General features: G+C 38.6%; 1 long non-coding RNA gene across 1 annotated transcript; it reads left to right on the forward strand.

The window, feature by feature from the left end:
* Positions 1–4,984: 4,984 nt before the first annotated feature.
* On the forward strand, positions 4,985–26,089 carry LOC149210653 (uncharacterized). Its single transcript, XR_016252291.1, has 3 exons — positions 4,985–5,093; positions 22,765–22,859; positions 25,887–26,089. It is a non-coding gene; the product is annotated as an uncharacterized LOC149210653 (long non-coding RNA).
* The last annotated feature ends 1,642 nt before the right edge of the window (positions 26,090–27,731 follow it).

Consider the following 27,731-nt stretch of genomic DNA (forward strand, 5'->3'; position numbering starts at 1 on the left):
TGATACCATGTAGAAAATATGTGATAGGTTAACCCGATAATGCAATATAAATCAAAGCATAATACTATAACCTACTTCTACTATCAATTTGCGGAAGCTTAAAGATTGAGCTGAACAATATAACTAGAAGAATAAGAATCAAAGGCACAATACACATGAAAATACTTTGGGGAAAGCCTCAGCTAAAAACCCCACACTATTGTATTATCATACATGGTGGAAATACATAGGAATTATACAAAGCCTTAGCTTTCACAACTAGCTAGCTCTCAATAAAATCCTCAAAGATGCTCACAGGCAATCTTGGCTTCTCTCCAACCTTCCTCTCTTCCCTCCAAGCTCCTATTTCCTTGTGTTGTTCCTTGTGAATGATTTCCTATTACCAAGTGGAAAACTAATCCATCAAAATTGCACAATCCTCAAGGATGAATCCTTGACTGCATGCATGAGTTTTCTCCATGAGAAAACACATGCACCTAATAGTACATTGTCCTTGAACATTTATCTCAATTGGGTCTTTCTCATAATAGACATGCATGAGTTTCTGATGAGGGAATCTTTAGTTAACTGGAGTAGCACTAGTTGAGTGCATTAATGCATCAACTGACTGTTAACTCACTATTAGTTCCTCAAACAGTTTGGAACTAATTTAACTAGACTTAACTTAGTAAACTAAGTTAACTAATTACAACTCAAATATAACTCAATCTTATCTCCTTAATTTAAAGGGTAACTCTTGCATGACTTCAGAGAGACTTCTAACTTGAATTTCTCCAACTAATTAATTTAAAATAAATTAATTAATTATTTCCAAGTAGCTGTTAAGACTAAATTCGATTTTAATTCACAATTTAATTCAAGGAAAAATTAATTTGGAATATTCTTTTTGCCATATTTCAACAAGGATAATATCAAAGTCTCATGGAAAACCATTATTACCAGTTTTAAAGCATTGGCATAGAGCCAAGAAGAAGCCAACTCTCCTGGATTGTCACATTCGGAGGTTAACAATTATCTTTTTTCCAAGCTCATTAGGGTCTAGCAATAGATGGTGCCATGTTTATCCCATCACATTCCATGTAGGATTCAGATTTGAATGCATCTATGTGCTAATTTCTACTACGAAAAAACTTTAAATGATGATGTAGGTTTTGATCCATGGGAACAGTTGTTTCCAACATTAGAGCCACTTGAGTGAGCACTCGAATAATGAATAGACATGATGGTGAACAACTAATTTCTAATTCCCTTACCAATATGGTATTACTAGTTAGAATGATGACCCATCTATCATAGTTTAGTCCCATTAATTATTCATGGGGGTGCATTGTGACGTCAACCATCTCTATTGGCCAGGTGGGACAGTGACAACCTACCCTACCCTTCCCCCTTTTTTCTCAATTGTCATACTACCTCAAAATGGAAAGTCTTTCTAAATGAACTTCCAACATGTGGTCTTAGGAGGGGAGTTCGACAAAAGGTTCCAAGTGGATGACACAAGGGTAGAGGAATCTAAGAACCCATAATAGGCTAGCAAGTATGCTATTTTATTACCATAAGACCAAACGTGTGTTGTAATAAGTGTTGAAATGGGGGTAATCAGAGAGGAGACCTGACCAAAGAGAGATTCCAACGGCCAAGTTGATGAAACCTTATGTATATCAGTGTCATTCTAAATTTTTCAAAGAATATTTATGGTAATTTGGGAATCGTGTTCTACCAGGAGCTTAGTGATTCCTTCAAAATGGGAAATTTATAATCCCATGTGAAGACCCATATGTTCAATGATGTTGTTGCTATTTATTAAAAGTGACCTAGAGGATATGTGGAAGTGCATGTTTGCCAAATCTAAAATGATTCCACCATAACTCGTTGGACCATGATTACCTTTCTATGTCCCATCAAATTTAATTTTTCTGAAAGAAGGTAGAGGGGGGGCCAAGTCAAATGGCTATATATGGGGCCAAGGATGGAGGATGAGAGGATGGTAGAGCAAGAGGGAAGGGGAATTGATCATGAAGAAGAATCACCTCATGTCCAGAAACGTACTAGTTCTTTGGATACCAAGTGAGAGTAGGAATTAATTCCTTGATATGGTAAAGAATAAAGATCCAAATGGAGGCTTAGGGGATAAAATATCTTGACAGGCAAACCTATTGTAGGGTGAAAAGAGATTTGATCCCTCTCGGCTCTTAGTCAATCCAAAGTTAAGATGGATCTAGGATGATATAAAATCGATCCATTTGAAATTTTAGAATTTGAATATGGAAAGTGAAATTGGGTGATGTTTTCCTCTAGTGTGTTGAAGCCTCAACACCTCCCCTTAAATTTCTTGAAAATTATGAAACCCTTTTATATAATTATTAATAAAACTTTGTTAATAATAAACTACTTTATTTATTTAACTTGTAGTTTTTTTATATATAAATACAAATTATAATTATATTATACATTATAATTATAAATAATATTTTTTAAATATATTATAAATAATTACATATAATAATAACCCTCTCCCATATACACCATATATAACAAACACATCATATATAATACTAATATAATAAAAATTAATAAAACAAAACAATCACCATATGTTATAGTCAACATTAGGACTTATAAACATGCTATGAACCATCACAACAAATCATGAATCATTAATAACACATGGGGGGAGTCCATAAAAATGTGTTTTTATATATAAATAAATCCCATTGAACGTAGTTTCATTCCACACGCAGTCGAGACTCCGTTGAATTTTCTTCTTAGGATCTCGGACCCTAACCCACCGAGGAATTACATAACATCCAAAAAGGCTAATATTTGAGGTTCCAACACAGGCCAAGACGGAGAGTTCCACGTTAATCGCTGTAAAATGATGAGAAAAGTTTGTATATTGCCTTTGGTTTTTTCTAGGGGAATTTTAGTTTATACTTTCAACGGGAATTTCAGTTTATACTTTGGGAGATTCATCTCAATTTATTATTTCAAGATCTTGAATGGTTATGAAATTGCAATTTTTTTTTGTCCTAAGAGACCAAGATTGAGAAGGTTTTTTTTGCTCACTCCGGACCAATTCCCCTAACCCACTCACTCCACATTGGATTGCAAACCTATTTAATTCAAGTTAAAAAGGTTGAAAGCAAGTTTTGTAATTTATAAATTCCATTTCATGTAATTCATTTAACTACATAATAAAAAAATAGAAAAAACAAAATAAGCCTTGAGTTCATCGTGTGGATGTGGGGATTATTGCAACACCCCATCTTGATATTTAGTGCACAAATTCAAGCTCAATAGCATTATTTCACTAAATATGTACATTAAACACTCCAAACACAATATAAAATAGTGTTGTGGATTTGCAACAATATGAATTGCTAAGTGAGTTTTTGGCAAAATTTAACTCCCATAACGTTTCGTTCTTGGAATATTGTCTCCGTTTTCTCTACTAGTTATTAATATCATAACAGAAAACAATGGGATGATCATATTTATTTTTTATTAATTATTTGATTTCCATTTTTCTGAAAATGTTTTGCTTTGAATGTTTTTAATTTGGAATTTGTTTGCAATTTTAGTAGGTTTTTAATTATAATTTTGTTACGATTATAGAATTTATTGAGTGAAATAAAAAATTGAAATTCCAAAATTTTCTATTGGAGATACAGGGTAAAAGGATAATTTTTCTAGATTTCAAAATCAAAGATCAAAATGTTTATTCAACTGTTCTAAACAACTCTCATTTTTTGAATTTGAATTACATAATGATAAATAGGAGTTTTGAAAAGGACATAATGATTCTATTTCTGCAAAAGAGATTATTCATTTACACAACTGTAATTTCTGTTAAATTAGAAAGAGTAATTGTTCAAAAGGAGGAATTCTTTGCACTATTGTAAGGGACAAATCTGAAAGGAGAATTCAATGGCTAGGAGTTGTTAATCATTCCTATTTGTGCCTTTTTGTATTAGTTTAGTAATTAGTTGATTGCTTAATTACGCCGTAAGGCGTTCCCCTCTAAAACCAACTCTCATTTTTACGCCGTAAGGCGTTCCCCTCTAAAACCAACTCTCATTTGAGGTTACGTGTCCATTTGTGGGCGCTTGATTTAGTTGTTAGACGATTAAAATTGTTTCAGCCATTGGATTGATTCCACCGAAACGTTATAAGAATGGCACCTCGCCAATCTCCATTATTGAGTTGAGAGTTTGGTAACAATTTATAGAAGACGGTTCAACTATCGGGACTCTGTAATGTCGATCAAAGTGGCGGCTTCGCCACAACATCAACTGCCTCCTTCCCCGAGCACTTGCTCGAATGTATCGGTCCCAATCTTCCTCAAGTCCTCATCTGTGTTTCACGGCAAACGCAGAGGTTTCAAGTTCAATTCTCTGCGATGTCAATCCTTGCAATCCACGGCTGTTTCGAAGGACCTCTCGACGCAGGCGGGGAACGGATTCCTAGAGCCGAATGCTGTTGAGCGCAATGTGGTTCGTCTGGGGTTGCCGAGCAAGGGTCGAATGGCACCATGCAGGCGGGCAATGGGTATTGTGGGTCTCCTCTATGGCATTTGGGTTTCTGAGATTAACAGTCCATACTTGAGGTGGGGTGTGAAAATCCCATAACTTCAAGTCATAGAGCTATTGGCTCTGAGCACCATGGATCCCTTAATTATGAAAAGTATGGAGGCAAAGTTAGACAAACTACCCAGCAAAGAAAATTTTCAGGCTCCTGATCTGCGCAAAGCATTCCAAGTAAGTATGCTTTTCTACCCTTGGTACAGACTCCAGAGTAGAACATTGGAGATCCTCAATTTCAAATTTCAATCCCAATGATTTAAGTATTATTTACTGAACCGAGTAGAGAGAATTTCATACTAAACCCACCGCAGTAAATTTTACTTGAAGAAAATGTTGACCCTCCGACTGCTCTGTCTCTTTATATTGATATGGGAATCCCAATTTATCTCACCTATTAATCTTGATATGCATGCAGACTTTATTCAAAGGCAGATCATTTAGAGAGTTTACCGGTGGAGCTTTGTCCGGGGCCATGGCTAAAACTGCAGTGGGTCCTTTGGAAACTATCCGGTAACTTTTCTTCATTCATTCTTCGTTTTATTCAGAGACAAGATGAAATGTTTTTAATCTTTTTATTGGAAATTTCAAGTTGCATTATGCAGACAGCATGGTGTGCCTATGATTTCATGGTCTCTTATTTTAACGTTGCAGGGTACACACCTGGTATAATTCGTCAGAAATAAGTCCCTTTCCATCTGCAAAAGGCACCTCTGAGTTGTCAAATACTTCATCTGCCATCCCATTTCCAACTAGATAACCCTGAAAAACTAGCCATGCAAGAAGTCAGACCATGAGACCATCTAGTAAAATTCCTAACGAACATAACGCTGTTCATAGTCACCAACATATTTTGGAGAGGCCTGAATGAAGAAAGCTATGAATTTCAATTATTAGCAAAGAGTTTTGACCTTAATGTTCAAGGTTGGTTTAATACCTGCTTCATTTCCTGTCATAGCCAAGAAAGAGAGGTTGCAACGGTCAAGCATCAAAGTATCAATCATAAAACAAATTGTATTAAGAAAAATACAATGTCTAGTGTTGGATACCTATACCAATAAGTTTCATATTTCATGATTGGCAAATTCAAGAGCCAAATATGCTCTGCTTTGATGGTACAAAGATCCCATATTTTCCAAGAAAACAAGGTGTGTACATAGTTCCATGTTTACTCAAATTTTGATGGATGATCCAATAGCCTATTCTGGATCATGTCATGTTTCAATTTTCTATTGTAGAATAGAGAAAGAAGTCTGTCCGAACTGTTTAATCTTGGCAGACAAATAGTTAGGTAGAGAATTAAGGTTCCCAACTGCTTAATCTGGGGCCTTGGAAGAAATAAGGGTAGCATTAGATAGAAAATCAAAAGGAAAAAGCCAAAGGAAAGAAAAGGCAAACAAGGGTCTGCAAGTCTAAATGCACCCTCCATGAAGAAATCAAAATGCTAGGCAAGTAGATGGGTAGGCAGTTGGGGTTGCAGAAATATCATTTCTTACAAATTGCATGTGGGTTAACCTTGTTCACAAAGCAAAATCAATAAATTGAGAAGGTGTTCTTCTCCATCAAATGGCAGCAAAGCAAAGAAGCATGTCTAACCTCCCTTCTTCCCCTTTTCCCATTTGTTACTAACATCCCCTCATCAGTTGAGATTCATGGAAGAATTTATGGTTTCATGGTGGTTCTTGATCCTTTAAAAGCCACATTTCTTGTCTAAAATTCTTTTCATTTTGATCTACTCCCTAAACTAAGTGAGTTTCAAATAAACTTAGTGATATTCCCCCTCATCCACCCATTTCATCCATATTAACCACTAATTCTATTATATAAATCCCCCATCTTACCCTTTCCCTAGTATTATAACACCATGGTGTATAAACCCCAAACATGGTATAAATATCCCTTCCCTTGGCATTATAGCCATATGTTCTCTGTCAGGGATCAAAATGACATCTGGTCACTTTGATAAACCTAAGCCTTACCCCCTTCCCTCTTTTGAATCCATTGGACCCATTAAACCCTTTGTTGGCTAAGAAAACCTTATGAAAAACCCCTTTTACCTTAACCCGCTTCTATTGCAAATAACACACAAAAAACCCACTTTTTGCACTTATCCAAAGTATCGGCGCATATTAGTTTATTTTCAAAATACATTGGAAAATATTGCAAAACACCATATTCCAAAGGTTTTCCGCCGAGCGCAGACCCCAAAATATATAATATTTTAATCCTTCTCCGCTGCCGTATCATCCGCACATGTCATCAACCCGTCAATCGTCCGATCGAACGCCTTTGATCGGATGGCCATCATACATATCGGGTTGGACCCGACGTCTGAGGTTTAGCGCCCGAGAAAATGACGAAGGGTTACGTCAGGCCCCGGCCACGCGTCGCCCTCACAATCTCTCGGGTTGCCCTCTGACAAAACCATCGCCGTATCGTAGGCGGTCCGAGAAAACCATTACCGCCTTTTGTTTACCACCAGTTTTGCTGGGCCTGCGTCATCTCCACGTCAGAGCCACGTCACTGACACCCCGTCGTCGCGTCAGCATCTCCGTCCGCCCCCGCGCTGATATGTCTGCCACCTCACTATCCCCGTGGACCAATCACAGCCTGCCACCTCACCCTGTGACGTCATGCTGACGTCATCCGACCTTGACCCCACCTGATGACGTCATGCTAACGTCATCCAAAAAACGCGCCAATATGCCAAAAATCCATATTTTGGTCGATTTTTTGCGTTTTTCATAATTTTTTCCAAAGCGCTGTTGCTTTCTCTGCATGGTTTTTTATGACCAAACCTGCGCCACCTTGGTGAAATCGATTTGGAGACCTCCGGCGCGCCATTTCTACATTCATTCGTGACCGTTGCTCGCTGTTTACCATGTATTTACCCCTGTAAATCCTTCATACGCCTAATTTGTCTGTAAATTCCCTCAAAAAGGCTTAAGAGACACAGAAACTTATAATTCGCCGGCGAAATCCTTGTGCCCAGTCCCCATTTACAACTGTGAGGTCGAAAAACATCAGCTGAGCCTTGTTTGCCTACATTTTCGTTAAAAACTGCACTCTATTCGCGCAATCGCGAAGCAAGTTACTCGAACCATACCTACCTGCTAAAAGAGACAGATTGAGACCAGACATTGGTCTTATTTACGCTTCAAGCAGTATTTCAATTGCTGTTTACTCAATTCACCCTCTGTTCCATACAATTCACAGTTACATTGTCAAGAAACTCCTCTGTGTTCTTCTGCTCACTCAAAATAGTTTACATTCAATTCATAAGCCTCATTAGCCATGGAGACACCAATAGCCCTGAATATTCAGCCTTTGAATGCCCCTCAAAGGGAGTTGGAATGGAAAGCCCTAGGAGATTTAGATTATCAGATGATGGACTCTTTCCCAATGAAATCTAAATTTAATATTCACATGCTAAATGAGTTGAAAGCCCAATACCTTAGTGGAGCTGATATATTAGGGATCTGGGACTCAAATTTGCCCATTTACAACCTCCCTCAAGTCAATCCCCTTCCAGACTTAGTCCATAAGTGCCAGGAGTGCTATGATCCATGCCAGGGAGCTGTTCTCAGTCCTACAGGCTCAGTCTTGTTCCATATCACCCCAGAAGCCATAAATGAGATGCTGCATTTTCACACTACAAGACCATTGGCCCCTCTCTCCATGATAGACTTGATCAAGAAGGGGACTAACTTGTCAAGTGCCCAGATCACCAAAATCAATCAGTTATTCATACAGCCAAGTTCTGAAACTATAAGAACCCCTCCTATTGGATATCCTTACCTGAATGACTTGGGCAGAATGCTGGTGGATTTGATCAGCTATGTCCTGGGGTTCAGGGGAGTTGAGGATGTTGATGATACTATAATGGCAATGCTGTCTATATTTTCTCCGGGAAAGCCTCCAGCTATACACTATGACTATGCCACATATATTGCAGAGAAGATCCATGATCAACTAATGAATCTGCAAAGGGAGAGGTTGTTCAGATACACCTCATACATCTACCATCTGTTCTTATTTTATCAACCAGACAGTTTCTCCATTCCCCTCAAGAAACTTAATGTCCAGGGGAATCCAAGGTCAGTTGTGTTTTGGACTTCAATTTTTCATCATACTTCAAAATCACCATACACATACTGTGAATTCATAGACCTGTTCATTCACCCAGCTATGACATTGCTGTATGGTATCCCTCCTCCAAGGTTGACCGATGACATGCAGAGAGTTCTCCATCTCTCCAAAGCCTACAGCATTGGTGATTGGTATTTTTACCAACACCACACAGTAATCAGAATATATGGTTGTGAGTTGAACCCTTACAGGCTGCCAAGGTATGTCCCCATGAGACTTTTTGCCCTAGAATACTTCAGGCAGTTTGGAAATGTCGACTGCTTCCATTTCCAAAGTAAGAACAAGAAGGTGCAGTTGAAAGTAAGGAGCCAGCTAGGCCCTTTTCTATACAACAAAAGAGAGGAGGGATGGAAGGAGGCAGATATGATACTAGAGGGCCTCAAATTGCAAACCAGTTTCAAATGGGCACCTTATGACCGAAATCATTTTATTTCCCTCAGGAGGATAAAATATAAATTGGGTAACTATGCACATGTAAGGCAACCTGAGATTGAGCAGTATGCCAATTCCTTGAGCTGGAAAGAGGGCACCCTAGAAGAGGAAATTACTAGAGAGCAGATGCTAGAAAAAGAGGCTAGAAATATTCAAAAAGAAGCTGACTTGGAAACTTGTGGACAGGTTTTCTTCTCATATCAAAGGCAACTTGGAGCAGCTGCCTCATCCTCAACAACACATCAGCAAGCTGCCATGGACACTCAACAGACATCCAACAAAGGCAAAGAAAAGCCGGTAGAGGAGGAGCAGCCACTTCCCATGACTGAAGAGCAAACAGAAAAAGAAGTGGAACAGCAAGAAGGAATGCTGCAGCAGGAAGTGCATCAACAACCACAACACCAATAGCAAGAAAAACAAAGACAAGAGCAGCCTGTCCAGCAAGAGCAAACAGTGGAAGCCCCAAAATCCACTGAGCAACAGCCACAACAAACTGTGCCTCCAAGGCAAGAAACCTCAGCTGAAGCATCAATCCTCCAAACTCCACAAAAGGAGGATACAAGCAGGAAAAGGGACAGAGATACTCCCCTTACAACATCGACAACTCATGGGGAGAAAAGACAGAGAATCAATCCTTTCTTAGAGGAAGAAATGCCAATGGGACAATCTTTTGGCATGGCCCCACCCAGCAGAGAAGCATCTGCAAGTTCCTTTCAACAGGAACAGAACAGAACAGTGGGAGGAGAAGTGAGCTCCTCAACTCAGCAGAGAGAAGGTGAACTGGGCATCAAACAACAGTTCATCGACATAAAGAAGAGGAATGAGCCAATAAAAATTTAGCTGTATAACCATTTATTGAAAATGGCTCCCACTAATCAACAAAGACTCATGTCTGCATATGATGTGCAGGAAGGCAAGATGATCATGAGTCATTTTATGCCAACTACATTGCAGCCACAATCTGCTTCAGACTACTTGAGGACCAATCTTGAGGTCCTTGCCAAGGACATCCACCCAATGGACAAAATTGAATTGCATAAGCAAACAGGTGAGATGGTATATGCCTCCTTGGCAGATAAAACATTTGATAATTATAGGCTAGAGAATAGCCTTAACAATACAACTGCTCAGCTTGAGTTGGAGAGAGCATCCTCTCAAGCAAAGGACAACAGAATTAGGTCCTTAGAAGACATAATCATAGAGATTGGGCATGATCCCAAAGATATCAAGGGCATACAAGAAATATTGAAGTTGAGGGATGCAGACATGGCAGCTTTGAGGAGAAAGATCAAACTCCCAGCAACAATTCACCCTCAAACAGATGAAGTTGCCCAGCAAAGACATGATCAAGATGCCACAACCTTGTTGGTATCTCTATATAAGCAGCTAATCCAGACTCAAGAAAAGCTGGGAGAATCAGAGGCTGCACAGGCAGCATTACAGGCAGCCTTGAAACAAAAAGAAGAAGGTCAGACCTCCCAGCCTCCTCCTGAAATAATTAATCTAGAGGAAGCTGCTCCAACTACTGCTCCCCCTCCTCAACAAACAGAGCCAACAGCACCATCTACATCAGCAGCTGCATCGACAACAGAGCAGACTCATAGTCTGGATATGCAGAAACTTCAAAATGAGATTCAAGTCCTGGAAGCTCAAATGTTAGAGCTTAATCAAGCCAAAGAGTCTCTGGCTAAAATAAATGAAAAATATGATAAATCCAAACAAAATGTAGCTGAGAAGGAAAGAGAGATAAAAGCTCTCAAAAAGAGAATAACTGAGCTAGAAAAGGAGCTCACACTTGATAAAGTGACAGTTGAGCTCAGAACAGTCCTATGGGCCAACATTGGCCAATCCATTACTGATCAGTGGCATTACATTGAGACCATACATGAGCAGACAGAGCTCGTTACAAAGGCACATAGGGAGATACAAAGAGCAAGGGCAAACCTTGGTAACATGCCTGATGCTGCTAACAGAATGATCCAGGTGCTAAATCACAGGACAAGCTCTCAACTGACCACCATGGGAATCGCCAACAGGACTGAAACTATCTCAATAGTTAAAAGGGTCCTGACATTAAGAAACCTGATTCAAACATTGGAAAGGAGAAGCCAAGATATGCAGACAGAGATCAATAGATTCATGGACAGGTTTCAGGCTTTGCAAAACAGAGGTCTCCCAAGCATACTAAGCAGTGTAGGAAAACTGCTTACCCATGAAAACTATGCCAAAAGGGTCAATGCCTTTGCTGCAAATCAGGTTGCAGAACAGCCCAGTACTTTAGCAGAATCAGGGCCAGCAACAGGGCAGATCCTCTACAACAGGGTGGAAAACCTGTTTTTTATCATGAATGAAATCAATCATCTGTTTGATGTGCCTCCAAACTTTTATAAATATACAGAGGCAGATGAGACCATAGAAGAAATTTTGAGGCATCAATTGCCCACACAGGAAGTCTGGACTAGATTGACACAGCTAATATTATCAAACCAGAACCTGTAAATCAAGTTTTTGCAATTTCATAAATGATCATGCACAGGAAAACTTAATAAAATCAGCAAGCAAAGAGAAGATGAAAGCTGAGCCAACTCAGCAGAACTATTCGGTCACCACAGCAGCAAGCACAGTCACAGGTGGCAGGGCCGAAGATTACAGCACGACAGCCAGAAAGCGTACATTTTCCAGAGTTAAAGCAAAACATTCCAACCGACTCAATGGCCTCCAAAGATCAAAATATCTTCTGACATACCTAAAGAGCATTTATGATGTATTCAAAGCTGTAATAACTTCTTATCTACTTTTCTGTACGAAGTGATGAAGATATTTCTCTCTCAGATGACTCAATGCCTGAGATATTTTGTATGAAACATTTCTATAAAATCCCCTTCGCATGAGTTTGCAAGGGTTGTTGTTGATTTCTCTTGAAGAAGTTCTTATGTTGTAATCTTTTCAGAGTTTAATAAACAAAGTGATGGAATTTCTCAAAGTTCTGAAGTGTTGAATGCGTTCTGGTGTGTGTTGAAAACTGCAGGATTCCTGTGTACCTCACAATACAATAAGTTTTCTGTAACTCTCTTTGTTATGTATTTCAATCTTTTACAATCCATATATGTTTCTAATTTCTAAATATTTAGCAACAAAGAAAAAGAATAGCCTTCAGGATTTATTCATGCAATACCCTGAGCTCAATCTATGTTTAAGTATGGGGGATTTACGCAGTGCATTATATTAGATATCATTTTGGGATTCAACTGCGTTAAGTAAGTCATTCATGTATGACCCATTTCCATGAGAGGTAGTCGTAACTGACTAATTTTTCATGATTTTTGAATAGTTCACTTAGCACTCATTGCATCGGGTGATGCTCACAGGGGTGAAGAAGTGGGATTGAAACTAGTGAAATGTGGAGAACGAATCACATAGCATCAATCATCACTTCCGGGGCTTGCACCCGGTAACTAGGACTTCCCAGGAGGTCACCCATCCCAGAACTCCTCTGGCTCAAGCGCGCTTAACTATGGAGTTTTTTCCACAATCAAGCCCACTTAGCTTGCTACCCCATTTGCAAAACCTTAGCAAGTATTGTGCCTCATGAACCATTCAAGTAGAGATCCCTTGACTCTTTTTGAATTTAAGTATGGGGGATTTACGCAGTGCATTATATTAGATATCATTTTGGGATTCAACTGCGTTAAGTAAGTCATTCACGTATGACCCATTTCCATGAGAGGTAGTCGTAACTGACTAATTTTTCATGATTTTTGAATAGTTCACTTAGCACTCATTGCATCGGGTGATGCTCACAGGGGTGAAGAAGTGGGATTGAAACTAGTGAAATGTGGAGAACGAATCACATAGCATCAATCATCACTTCCGGGGCTTGCACCCGGTAACCAGGACTTCCCAGGAGGTCACCCATCCCAGAACTCCTCTGGCTCAAGCGCGCTTAACTGTGGAGTTTTTTCCACAATCAAGCCCACTTAGCTTGCTACCCCATTTGCAAAACCTTAGCAAGTATTGTGCCTCATGAACCATTCAAGTAGAGATCCCTTGACTCTTTTTGAATTTAAGTATGGGGGATTTACGCAGTGCATTATATTAGATATCATTTTGGGATTCAACTGCGTTAAGTAAGTCATTCACGTATGACCCATTTCCATGAGAGGTAGTCGTAACTGACTAATTTCTCATGATTTTTGAATAGTTCACTTAGAACTCATTGCATCGGGTGATGCTCACAGGGGTGAAGAAGTGGGATTGAAACTAGTGAAATGTGGAGAACGAATCACATAGCATCAATCACATAGAAGTGGGATTGAATGGTTCATGAGGCACAATACTTGCTAAGGTTTTGCAAATGGGGTAGCAAGCTAAGTGGGCTTGATTGTGGAAAAAACTCCACAGTTAAGCGCGCTTGAGCCAGAGGAGTTCTGGGATGGGTGACCTCCTGGGAAGTCCTGGTTACCGGGTGCAAGCCCCGGAAGTGATGATTGATGCTATGTGATTCGTTCTCCACATTTCACTAGTTTCAATCCCACTTCTTCACCCCTGTGAGCATCACCCGATGCAATGAGTGCTAAGTGAACTATTCAAAAATCATGAGAAATTAGTCAGTTATGACTACCTCTCATGGAAATGGGTCATACGTGAATGACTTACTTAACGCAGTTGAATCCCAAAATGATATCTAACTCAATCTATGTTGTTAATGAATGTTTTCTTTAGCTATAATCTTAATAAGTGTAATTCTTAATTGCTGCACTATCAGAATATATCTTTCACAGTGACCTTTGTTTCAGGAATTCAAGTTTGCTCCTGTGCAACATGTCTCACTTTCACATCACCAGCTTAATGGAGAATTCTTAATTGCTTTCTGTTGGCTGACCATACATCACCACTTAAGTTTAAATTATGTTTGTTTGAGTTACCCAATAGGCCCTGCAGTCTGAACATCATCACTCCAGAATTTCAAAACATTTCAAAGCTCTAGACTCCATTGCCCAATGATATACTACTGTCTGAACACTACATCTTAAGCACTGAAAGAAGTCCTTCAACCAAAACACAAACCAAAAACCTGAGCATAATAGCTAGCCTAAAATACTATCAAAACAGAGACAAATCATAAAGAGAGAGCCCTCTCTGATTATAGTTTGGCTAGAGACGGTAGTCCAAAGATTGGTTAGTGGTTACCCCGGCCGTATTCCCTTGGGAGTCATAGGGAACAACCTGGGTGATAACATAATTGGCGACTCCACTGGGGAACTCTTTAGGATTTTCTAATTACTATTTATCTCCCAAAGCTATAGATCAATCCTGTAAATCAGTCAGGAAGCCTTCAAAATTGTTTCTGTTACATTAACAGCTTTAGGGAAGAGCTGCTTCAGTCAATCTTCTTGGCTTTGAAATATATATAGCCATTCCAAAATCTTATCCAGTCCTTGCAGATGTAAAAATTTCCTAAAAAATTCAAAAAACAGTTAGAAGCTGGCTCCTAAGAAAAATCCACGGTACACTAGGTCAAATCCTGACCCCAATCCACCCACTATTTTTGATAATCCCAACATAATTCCTAAAAACATCAGAGATCAGCGAAGGCAGGACCAGCTTGCTGATTTGACTCCACATACAGCTCATCCCAACCCCATTTCCACTCCAATTAAAGTTCTTTTTCAGTCCACCCCCAGTTCCCCTAGTTCACCATCCACATCTCAAAGCCCTCCTATCACATCTTCATCCACTGCACATATTCCCTTGAATCACACTCTAGGTTCACCCTTACTTGTTACCCCTGTGGTACCCACTGTTCCTATTATCCCAGCTACCCCTGTTAATCCTTTAAACCCTGTAAATATGGCTAGATATGCACCCTTACAGTTGCCTGCCAATCCTGCAGCTTTGCCTCAAGATTACCAAACCAAGATCACATACTTTGACTCCACTGGCCCCTACTCTGCCATCCAACATGCTAAGAGGATGCAGGATCACTTTGAGAACTATGAAATTGATGATGATAGTGTGAGGATGAGAATTTTTGTCCAAAGCCTGACAGGTGATGTTAGAACCTGGTTCAGATCACTTGCTGCAAATACCATCACAACCCCTTATGAGCTTTATCAAGCTTTCACTAACAGATGGGAGAAGAAGAAAGATCCCTTGCACATACTTGGTGAATATGACACAATCAAGAGGGGTCCTCAAGAGACCGTTCTGGAGTATTGTGCTAGATTCAACAATGTATACAATGCAATAACACAAAACTTAAGACCTCCCCCTGATTTGGCCCTGTACAAATTCCCTAATGGATTTGATCCTGACATGGCATATCAGTTGAAGGAAAGGGCACCTGAAACTCTCCAAGAAGCCCAAAAGGTTGCTGTCACAGTGGAAGCAAACCTGATTGCTAAAAGAAACAGGGCAAGACTAGAAAAGAGAAACATATACAAAGAAGAACCTTCAACCTTTGATCAAAAACTAGCTGCGATACTTAATGGTATGAAGAGGTTGGGTGATAGGGTGGAATCAGTTGAGAGAAAAGCATCATGGGAAGCACCACAAAACAACCCTATCAGGAATCCAAACTTTAGAAGAAATCCAAACCCAAACGTTGGCAAGGCCAATGCTGATCCAGAATCCAGAAAGAAGCCATAAATGAGATGCTGCATTTTCACACTACAAGACCATTGGCCCCTCTCTCCATGATAGACTTGATCAAGAAGGGGACTAACTTGTCAAGTGCCCAGATCACCAAAATCAATCAGTTATTCATACAGCCAAGTTCTGAAACTATAAGAACCCCTCCTATTGGATATCCTTACCTAAATGACTTGGGCAGAATGCTGGTGGATTTGATCAGCTATGTCCTGGGGTTCAGGGGAGTTGAGGATGTTGATGATACTATAATGGCAATGCTATCTATATTTTCTCCGGGAAAGCCTCCAGCTATACACTATGACTATGCCACATATATTGCAGAGAAGATCCATGATCAGCGAATGAATCTGCAAAGGGAGAGGTTGTTCAAATACACCTCATACATCTACCATCTGTTCTTATTTTATCAACCAGACAGTTTCTCCATTCCCCTCAAGAAACTTAATGTCCAGGGGAATCCAAGGTCAGTTGTGTTTTGGACTTCAGTTTTTCATCATACTTCAAAATCACCATACACATACTGTGAACTCATAGACCTGTTCATTCACCTAGCTATGAAATTACTGTATGGTGTCCCTCCTCCAAGGTTGACCGATGACATGCAGAGAGTTCTCCATCTCTCCAAAGCCTACAGCATTGGTGATTGGTATTTTTACCAACACCACACAGTAATCAGAATATATGGTTGTGAGTTGAACCCTTACAGGCTGCCAAGGTATGTCCCCATGAGACTTTTTGCCCTAGAATACTTCAGGCAGTTTGGAAATGTCGACTGCTTCCATTTCCAAAGTAAGAACAAGAAGGTGCAGTTGAAAGTAAGGAGCCAGCTAGGCCCTTTTCTATACAACAAAAGAGAGGAGGGATGGAAGGAGGCAGATATGATACTAGAGGGCCTCAAATTGCAAACCAGTTTCAAATGGGCACCTTATGACCGAAATCATTTTATTTCCCTCAGGAGGATAAAATATAAATTGGGTAACTATGCACATGTAAGGCAGCCTGAGATTGAGCAGTATGCCAATTCCTTGAGCTGGAAAGAGGGCACCCTAGAAGAGGAAATTACTAGAGAGTAGATGCTAGAAAAAGAGGCTAGAAATATTCAAAAAGAAGCTGACTTGGAAACTTGTGGACAGGTTTCCTTCTCATATCAAAGGCAACTTGGAGCATCTGCCTCATCCTCAACAACACATCAGCAAGCTGCCATGGACACTCAACAGACATCCAGCAAAGGCAAAGAAAAGCAGGTAGAGGAGGAGCAGCCACTTCCCATGACTGAAGAGCAAACAAAAAAAGAAGTGGAACAGCAAGAAGGAATGCTGCAGCAGGAAGTGCATCAACAACCACAACACCAATAGCAAGAAAAACAAAGACAGGAGCAGCCTGTCCAGCAAGAGAAAACAGTGGAAGCCCCAAAATCCACTGAGCAACAGCCACAACAAACTGTGCCTCCAAGGCAAGAAACCTCAGCTGAAGCATCAATCCTCCAAACTCCACAAAAGGAGGATACAAGCAGGAAAAGGGACAGAGAGACTCCCCTTACAACATCGACAACTCATGGGGAGAAAAGACAGAGAATCAATCCTTTCTCAGAGGAAGAAATGCCAATGGGACAATCTTTTGGCATGGCCCCACCCAGCAGAGAAGCATCTGCAAGTTCCTTTCAACAGGAACAGGACAGAATAGTGGGAGGAGAAGTGAGCTCCTCAACTCAGCAGAGAGAAGGTGAACTGGGCATCAAACAACAGTTCATCGACATAAAGAAGAGGAATGAGCCAATAAAAATTCAGCTGTATAACCATTTATTGAAAATGGCTCCCACTAATCAACAAAGACTCATGTCTACATATGATGTGTAGGAAGGCAAGATGATCATGAGTCATTTTATGCCAACTACATTGCAGCCACAATCTGCTTCAGACTACTTGAGGACCAATCTTGAGGTCCTTGCCAAGGACATCCACCCAATGGACAAAATTGAATTGCATAAGCAAACAGGTGAGATGGTATATGCCTCCTTGGCAGATGAAACATTTGATAATTATAGGCTAGAGAATAGCCTTAACAATACAGCTGCTCAGCTTGAGTTGGAGAGAGCATCCTCTCAAGCAACGGACAACAGAATTAGGTCCTTAGAAGACATAATCATAGAGATTGCGCATGATCCCAAAGATATCAAGGGCATACAAGAAATATTGAAGTTGAGGGATGCAGACATGGCAACTTTGAGGAGAAAGATCAAACTCCCAGCGACAATTCACCCTCAAACAGATGAAGTTGCCCAGCAAAGACATGATCAAGATGCCACAACTTTGCTGGTGTCTCTATATAAGCAACTAATCCAGACTCAAGAAAAGCTGGGAGAATCAGAGGCTGCACAGGCAGCATTACAGGCAGCCTTGAAACAAAAAGAAGAACGTCAGACCTCCCAGCCTCCTCCTGAAATAATTAATCTAGAGGAAGCTGCTCCAACTACTGCTCCCCCTCCTCAACAAACAGAGCCAACAGCACCATCTACATCAGCAGCTGCACCGACAATAGAGCAGACTCATAGTCTGGATATGCAGAAACTTCAAAATGAGATTCAAGTCCTGGAAGCTCAAATGTTAGAGCTTAATCAAGCCAAAGAGTCTCTGGCTAAAATAAATGAAAAATATGATAAATCCAAACAGAATGTAGCTGAGAAGGAAAGAGAGATAAAAGCTCTCAAAAAGAGAATAACTGAGCTAGAAAAGGAGCTCACACTTGATAAAGTGACAGCTGAGCTCAGAACAGTCCTATGGGCCAACATTGGCCAATCCATTACTGATCAGTGGCATTACATTGAGACCATACATGAGTAGACAGAGCTTGTTACAAAGGCACATAGGGAGATACAAAGAGCAAGGGCAAACCTTGGTAGCATGCCTGATGCTGCCAACAGAATGATCCAGGTGCTAAATCACAGGACAAGCTCTTAGCTGACCACCATGGGAATCGCCAACAGGACTGAAACTATCTCAATAGTTAAAAGGGTCCTGACATTAAGAAACCTGATTCAAACATTGGAAAGGAGAAGCCAAGATATGCAGACAGAGATCAATAGATTCATGGACAGGTTTCAGGAATTGCAAAACAGAGGTCTCCCAAGCATACTAAGCAGTGTAGGAAAACTGCTTACCCATGAAAACTATGCCAAAAGGGTCAATGCCTTTGCTGCAAATCAGGTTGCAGAACAGCCCAGTACTTTAGCAGAATAAGGGCCAACAACAGGGCAGATCCTCTACAACAGGGTGGAAAACCTGTTTTTTATCATGAATGAAATCAATCATCTGTTTGATGTGCCTCCAAACTTTTATAAATATACAGAGGCAGATGAGACCATAGAAGCAATTTTGAGGCATCAATTTCCCACACAGGAAGTCTGGACTAGATTGATACAGCTAATATTATCAAACCAGAACCTGTAAATCAAGTTTTTGCAATTTCATAAATGATCATGCACAGGAAAACTTAATAAAATCAGCAAGCAAAGAGAAGATGAAAGCTGAGCCAACTCAGCAGAACTATTCGGTCACCACAGCAGCAAGCACAGTCATAGGTGGCAGGGCCGAAGATTACAGCACGACAGCCAGAAAGCGTACATTTTCCAGAGTTAAAGCAAAACATTCCAACCGACTCAATGGCCTCCAAAGATCAAAATATCTTCTGACATACCTAAAAAGCATTTATGATGTATTCAAAGCTGTAATAACTTCCTATCTACTTTTCTGTGCGAAGTAATGAAGATATTTCTCTCTCAGATGACTCAATGCCTGAGATATTTTGTATGAAACATTTCTATAAAATCCCCTTCGCATGAGTTTGCAAGGGTTGTTGTTGATTTCTCTTGAAGAAGTTCTTATGTTGTAATCTTTTCAGAGTTTAATAAACAAAGTGATGGAATTTCTCAAAGTTCTGAAGTGTTGAATGCGTTCTGGTGTGTGTTGAAAACTGCAGGATTCCTGTGTACCTCACAATACAATAAGTTTTCTGTAACTCTCTTTGTTATGTATTTCAATCTTTTACAATCCATATATGTTTCTAATTTCTAAATATTTAGCAACAAAGAAAAAGAATAGCCTTCAGGATTTATTCATGCAATACCCTGAGCTCAATCTATGTTGTTAATGAATGTTTTCTTCAGCTATAATCTTGATAAGTGTAATTCTTAATTGCTGCACTATCAGAATATATCTTTCACAGTGACCTTTGTTTCAGGAATTCAAGTTTGCTCCTGTGCAACATGTCTCACTTTCACATCACCAGCTTAATGGAGAATTCTTAATTGCTTTCTGTTGGCTGACCATACATCACCACTTAAGTTTAAATTTTGTTTGTTTGAGTTACCCAATAGGCCCTGCAGTCTGAACATCATCACTCCAGCATTTCAAAACATTTCAAAGCTCTAGACTCCATTGCCCAATGATATACTACTGTCTGAACACTACATCTTAAGCACTGAAAGAAGTCCTTCAACCAAAACACAAACCAAAAACCTGAGCATAATAGCTAGCCTAAAATACTATCAAAACAGAGACAAATCATAAAGAGAGAGCCCTCTCTGATTACAGTTTGGCTAGAGACTGTAGTCCAAAGATTGGTTAGTGGTTACCCCGGCCGTATTCCCTTGGGAGTCATAGGGAACAACCTGGGTGATAACATCTAGAACATATGTTTTCCTGAAATGCAACCTCAAATCAACTTATAGGACTCCTGCTGCCACAAAGAAATTCCAGCCTATTCCAAATACAGAGAATCCAAGAAGTCAACTAAATAAAAAAACATGGGTCGTGTGTGCTTTACCATTTACTATTTCCTGTACCACCATTGGAATATTAATACCACAGTAAGATTCCCCTCCGACATAAAATGGATTAGATAGAAACTCAGGGAATGCTTCAAACCACTACATCCAAGATTATAAACTGTACTGAGATTCACAAAAATCTATACACTTGTAAACTAATTTTTTGTAGCGTGATAGAACTGAAAACCTTTATGAGGAAAGTATGTATATCTGAAGCAGCCTTAAAATCTCCAGTCTTGTAATCTGTAGCTGTATTGGAGTAAGAAAAACCAGTCCCACCTGGAGAATCAACAAAAAGAATGTTGGAGACCTACATGTGCAAAACCATTCAAGGTTAATCCATTACAACAAAAATTTATACATTCAGTGGCATCCAAGTTAAGTCCGAGTTGGATGAGAAACAATTTAATAATGGCAAATTCCGAAGTGATGAAAGCAATAGAACATAAAAGTTGATAACAAAGATGCTTTATCAGTGGCATAATCTAATATGCTCACTTGATGAATGTTTGAAAGAGGGAAAAAAATTTGGTGCCCTAATTGAAAACATTTCATTATAACCATAGTGGCAGAGGCAGGAGCCTTGAACGCCAACCTTAGTCCAAGAGTGTGGATTGGGGATGAGCGTGGGCAAACTCCCAGAATTGTTACTGAGATCAAAACTCATTGGACCTGCAATAGGAGAAAAACTTTGGGATAAATATTAGAAGATCTCTATCATTTTATTTTACAAATTTCTAAAAATCACTATTATGTTCGGTTTTTCTCTACACCAGGATTCCATCAAAATAGCCTCCCACCCTGCCTAGCCTTGCAAGTTTGCCAAGTGCATTATCTTTTCACGATCAATGCTGAACATTGAATAGGTAATGTTTCAAGAGTATGAAATCCATAATTTATCGATTTCCGTTATTCTTTGGTTTACAATGATATCTTAGTATTGCATAAGCCTAATTATAACAACAGTTGACTCGGTTTTGGGTGCCAATTCCAACAACATGGGTAAAAGTGAGCTTACAGTTAGCCATTTGAACAAGTCGTTCCCATGGCCAGATTACACAATTTGAAAACTTAATATGTACAAGATCAAAATTCATTCAGTAAATAGCAACTTTGAGCATTGAAACAGACAATAAGAGCAAGAATTCCCATAGCTGACCAATCTCATAGACAAATCCAGTGAAACCGGTGCAACCAGGACCTCCCTCAAGCCAAAGAAGAAGTGGATCATTTGCTGGATTACTTTCTAACTTCACAAAATAGTAGAAAAGTTCTCTTCCATTGGCCTCACTAACTGTCACATACCTGCATGAATATGAAGAAAACACAAAGACTTTCATGCAGTTAATTGGTCATCCAATAGAATATAAGAGTGGTAGAATCACATCTTTAAGCACTCCATATAACAATTTTCGCTCCTAGTCTTTTACATATTTTGAACTCTCCATGCAACAATTTTGACTTTAATATTTTTTAGCTTCAATTGTCACCAAATTTATTAAGTATCCATAGAAATTAAACTATGTTCAAACATATTCACAGTCTGTGCATAACAATTAGATATCTGTATATCTTTTATGTTTTTCTGTCTTTCTTTGTCATATAAGTATGAATTCTACAAGCTATGAACATTCTACAAGCTATGAACTCTTTGGTTATGTTCTTAATCTTTGCATAAATACACAGCTAATTGTTTATTTACAAACAGGAGCAAATTCATGCATGTTATTTTTGAACATGACTGTGTTAATGAATAAATATTCTTTCCAGTGAAAAATCTGGCACTTTGAATTTGTTACTTTCAATTATTGTTACATTTGAACATGGACTTTATTCATGAATAAATATACTTTACCTTGGATAGATATGGCACTTACCCAGCATATATCTCATAACTAATATTGCCATGATATCCTGGAAAGGACTCCACTCTGGCATTTGCAGGTGCTGCCTTGCAATTCAGCTGAAGTGAGGTGATAATCAGAGATATAATTACATGGGTAGTGAATAAATTAACCACAAATTGCATGGACTTGAAGAAAATGCTGACCCTCCGACTGCTCTGTCTCTTTATATTGATATGGGAATCCCAATTTCTCTCACCTATTAATCTTGATATGCATGCAGACTTTATTCAAAGGCAGATCATTTAGAGAGTTTACCAGTGGAGCTTTGTCCGGGGCCATGGCTAAAACTGCAGTGGGTCCTTTGGAAACTATCCGGTAACTTTTCTTCATTCATTCTTCGTTTTATTCAGAGACAAGATGAAATGTTTTTAATCTTTTTATTGGAAATTTCAAGTTGCATTATGCAGACAGCATGGTGTGCTTATGCTTTCATGGTCTCTTATTTTAACGTTGCAGGGTACACACCTGGTATAATTCGTCAGAAATAAGTCCCTTTCCATCTGCAAAAGGCACCTCTGAGTTGTAAAATACTTCATCTGCCATCCCATTTCCAACCAGATAACCCTGAAAAGCTAGCCATGCAAGAAGTCAGACCATGAGACCATCTAGTAAAATTCCTAACGAACATAACGCTATTCATAGTCACCAACATATTTTGGAGAGGCATGAATGAAGAAAACTATGAATTTCAATTATTAGCAAAGAGTTTTGACCGTAATGTTCAAGGTTGGTTTAATACCTGCTTCATTTCCTGTCATAGCCAAGAAAGAGAGGTTGCAACGGTCAAGCATCAATCAATCATAAAACAAATTGTAATAAGAAAAATACAATGTCTAGAACATATGTTTTCTTGAAATGCAACCTCAAATCAACTTATAGGACTCCTGCTGCCACAAAGAAATTCCAGCCTATTCCAAAAACAGAGAATCCAAGAAGTCAACTGAAGAACAAAACATGGGTGCCAGCAGTTGACTCGGTTTTGGGTGCCAATTCCAACAACATGGGTAAAAGTGAGCTTACAATTAGCCATTTGAACAAGCCGGCCAGATTACTCAATTTCAAAACTAAATATATACAATATCAAAATTCATTCAGTAAATAGCGATTTTGAGCATTGAAACAGACAATAAGAGCAAGAGTTCTCATAGCTAACCAATCTCATAGACAAATCCAGTGAAACCGGTGCAACTAGGACCTCCTGTAAGCCAAAGAAGAAGTGGATCATTTGCTAGATCTCTTTCTGACTTCACAAAATAGTAGAAAAGTTCTCTTCCATTGGCCTCACTAACTGTCACATACCTGCATGAATATGAAGAAAACACAAAGACTTTCATGCAGTTAATTGGTCATCCAATAGAATATAAGAGTGGTAGAATCACATCTTTAAGCACTCCATATAACAATTTTCGCTCCTAGTCTTTTACATATTTTGAACTCTCCATGCAACAATTTTGACTTTAATATTTTTTAGCTTCAATTGTCACCAAATTTATTAAGTATCCATAGAAATTAAACTCTGTTCAAACATATTCACAGTCTGTGCATAACAATTAGATATCTGTATATCTTTTATGTTTTTCTGTCTTTCTTTGTCATATAAGCATGCATTCTACAAGCTATGAACATTCTACAAGCTATGAACTCTTTGGTTATGTTCTTAATCTTTGCATAAATACACAGCTAATTGTTTATTTACAAACAGGAGCAAATTCATGCATGCTATTTTTGAACATGACTGTGTTAATGAATAAATATTCTTTCCAGTGAAAAATCTGGCACTTTGAATTTGTTACTTTCAATTATTGTTACATTTGAACATGGACTTTATTCATGAATAAATATACTTTACCTTGGATAGATATGGCACTTACCCAGCATATATCTCATAACTAATATTGCCATGATATCCTGGAAAGGACTCCACTCTGGCATTTGCAGGTGCTGCCTTGCAATTCAGCTGAAGTGAGGTGATAATCAGAGATATAATTACATGGGTAGTGAATAAATTAACCACAAATTGCATGGACTTCGTCAGGGAAGACATTGTTATGGAAATACACCCAACCTCACTTCAATTAAAAAGAAAACAGTGTGTCTATACATATATATTTCTCGAGTGCACTTCTAATAGGCCTCAAAATGCTTTGATATATATGGACAGTTCATTAAAGACAGCGATAATTCTTATTTAAAATGATTCAGTTATTTTCATGACTCATTTGAACATTTAAAGATTATGTCAAATCGTACATATCTCTATCAGTGTGAATATCCTCAGGCTAAGTCAACAGAATATTTTCTGCATTGCCCCTTCAAGATGATCAAATGTTATCTTCTCTATCTGCCATTCATTTCAGCCCGCCAGCCGGTGTAAAGACTTCTTGTTGTATCCATGTAATGCCTGGAAAATAGCATCCACGACCATATCCTGGAGCTTATCTGATTGCCGATTTTCTGAATATTTGGCAATTGGATGGACAAGGATATGGGCACGGTTAAAAATTTCACGGTTTTTATGTCCGCCAGATTATTAAATATTTGGGGAATCTGCAATCCAGATAAAACACTTAGTCAAAAATTTAACTGCGCCTCCAAATATTTGGGGAATCTGCAATCGAAATAAAAAATATTGTCAAATATTTAACTGCTCCCCTAAATATTCGGGGAATCTGCAATCAAGATACCATACAAGGCTGTACCCAAATCCAAAAGTGAGAAGACTAATTAAGTTGTTGGAAAGAGGATCCACAGTTGGATATTTATGCCATGGGATGTTAGGCAAGCTACATAATTTCTGATAACCAGTTCCTCATTATTCAGATTTTCATAGTTGGAAATCATGTTTTGTCTTTGTATCGAAATGAATGGCACTGAGTGCTATGAATTTCACCTAGAGTACTCAGAAGCATTTTGAATACATTGGTGTTTCATCTAGAGTGTAAGTACTCGGTACAAGTAAAGTTAGCTTCATGTTCTCACCCATAATGATTGCCTGGTTCGTGACCAACATCATGATAGGACAGTATAATATTGTGAAATATTATCCTAGAGCATTCAAGGCATTCAACCCATATTATATATACTATTACTTTCATGAATATCACTAATAAGGATGGGTGATGCTTGCAGGTGTAGTCTTATGTATAATAGGTATTGATTATTCGCATGATGATATGTGTCTCATTTTATCATATAGTATACTTGGAACTGTTTTCTAACTCAATTGATAAATCCATACCAATGATTTTCTCAAACAAAATTCGTAACTTCATCCCAATTATTTATGTTAAAGCTATACAAATAGAAACACTAACATCAGTGCTTTGTTCTAACTAGATCCAGGTGCCGAGGCCATGTTTGTAGACTTGGGCCATTTCAACAGGAAATCAATCCAGGTCCAAGCTATATGTCAAGGACATAATTATTAGTATTTCATCATACCTGCGTGCTTCATCCTCAAGTTTTAGTACCATAATGAGAAATTTGGGTTTTTCGTTGCAGCTTGCTTTCTGTGTGTTGGTTTACCCATCTCTGCTTATCACATATATGAGACAAGTGACTTATTTGATAGAAAACCTAGGGGACATAGGCTCTACATTTTACAAAGCAATACTACAACCTGTGTATTGGTTAATGTTCATTGTTGCCACTTTAGCAGCCATTGTAGCCAGTCAAGCATTGATTACAACAACATTCTCAATCATAAAACAGTCCATGGCTCTTAGCTGCTTCCCTCGATCTTATTTTCCACCACAGGGATGAAAAATGTCGCCTTATTTCATATCATAATGTACTGATATTCAGTATATAATGAAAATTCTAAGCATTTACCATGTTTTAAATATGCATTCATTTTTAAATTTATGGAATTTATGGTAGATTATCTACGTATGAATCATGATTTGAAATCTTGGCATTATAGAAGAAGAATACCAAAGTTTTGTGATTTTTAGGTTATCATTAGATAGGTAAAAGATGGACAAGATATCACAATGTGTTTTTAAATTATGTTTTGGAAGAGATAAAAGTTTTGATAGCGTTTTCAATTTACTTCAGTTTTGATAGTGGATATGTGAGCTGGGCTATATGGAGATAATTAGAGCTATTTAATACTACTCATTGTTTGGTGAATTTGAGATTCAAAGTTTGTCTACCAAATGTTTTACAGCAAATTGACAACATTGGCTAGCTTGCTGCTTGAATTCGCATCAGCTCTTGAAACGTCACCACTTATGGATTACCAGCAGAGAATAATAGCGTATATATGGTTAGATATTTTATTTTTCTTACTTATATTGTTACTGGTCTTGATGGTGTTGTTTTGGTTTGGCGAATTTTAAGAATAATTGATCACGCTCCTTTGGAAGTGCCAGCCCTTGATGCTCAATTGTGATGTAAAATACAGGAAGATAGAAACCTTTGCATTGTTGTATTGATAATATGTTGTTTTTATTGACTTTTGGGGCATGGAAAAATTTGTTTCCTTCACTCGTGAGAATATTAGAAGGATAATCTATGACAAATAGTGCACGGGACATCGTTTACACAAAATATTTTGCTTATACTACCCTTCACTCTGTTTTTTGCTATCTCTGAAGGCGTTTATCTATCATCTGTATTGAATAAGGTACCAAAAGGAGGTTGGTGTCCCTTCCTAATTGCAACAATTTTTCTGACCATAATGTTCTCTTGGAACTATGGAAGGCAGAAAAGTATAAATATTTAGCATGGAGAAAACTTAGAATAGAAGGTTTGAACGGATTGCTTGCCAGGGTGAATTCATGTGTACCAGGAATTTGTTTCTTCTGCAGTGACCTTATTTTCGACATGTTGCTATTCTTCCACACACTAATATTACTTATCCATATTCAAAACACACATCACTAATAGTTTCAAGTGTAACTCAATATCATCCACCCCTGTGTTCAACAATGTCCATTCACATGTCACTATTCTTCTACACACTATTATTTATAAAATATCTATATTCAACATACACATAACTAACAATTTCAATTGAAACTCTTTATCATCCACCCTTGCTTTCAACAATGCCCATTCACATGTCCCTATTCTTCCACACTCTATGCCTTATGGTGTTTCCTTTGCATCATCAGGTGCAAATGCTAGTTTATTTATTTTCAATTTCATTTTGAATCATTGTTCCTTATGCATATATTGTTCATG

Source organism: Pinus tabuliformis, chromosome 1_2 (assembly GCF_031772625.1).
Source record: "Pinus tabuliformis cultivar Carrire ecotype Pingquan chromosome 1_2, CPIR1, whole genome shotgun sequence".
NCBI classification, from domain to species: Eukaryota; Viridiplantae; Streptophyta; class Pinopsida; order Pinales; family Pinaceae; genus Pinus; species Pinus tabuliformis.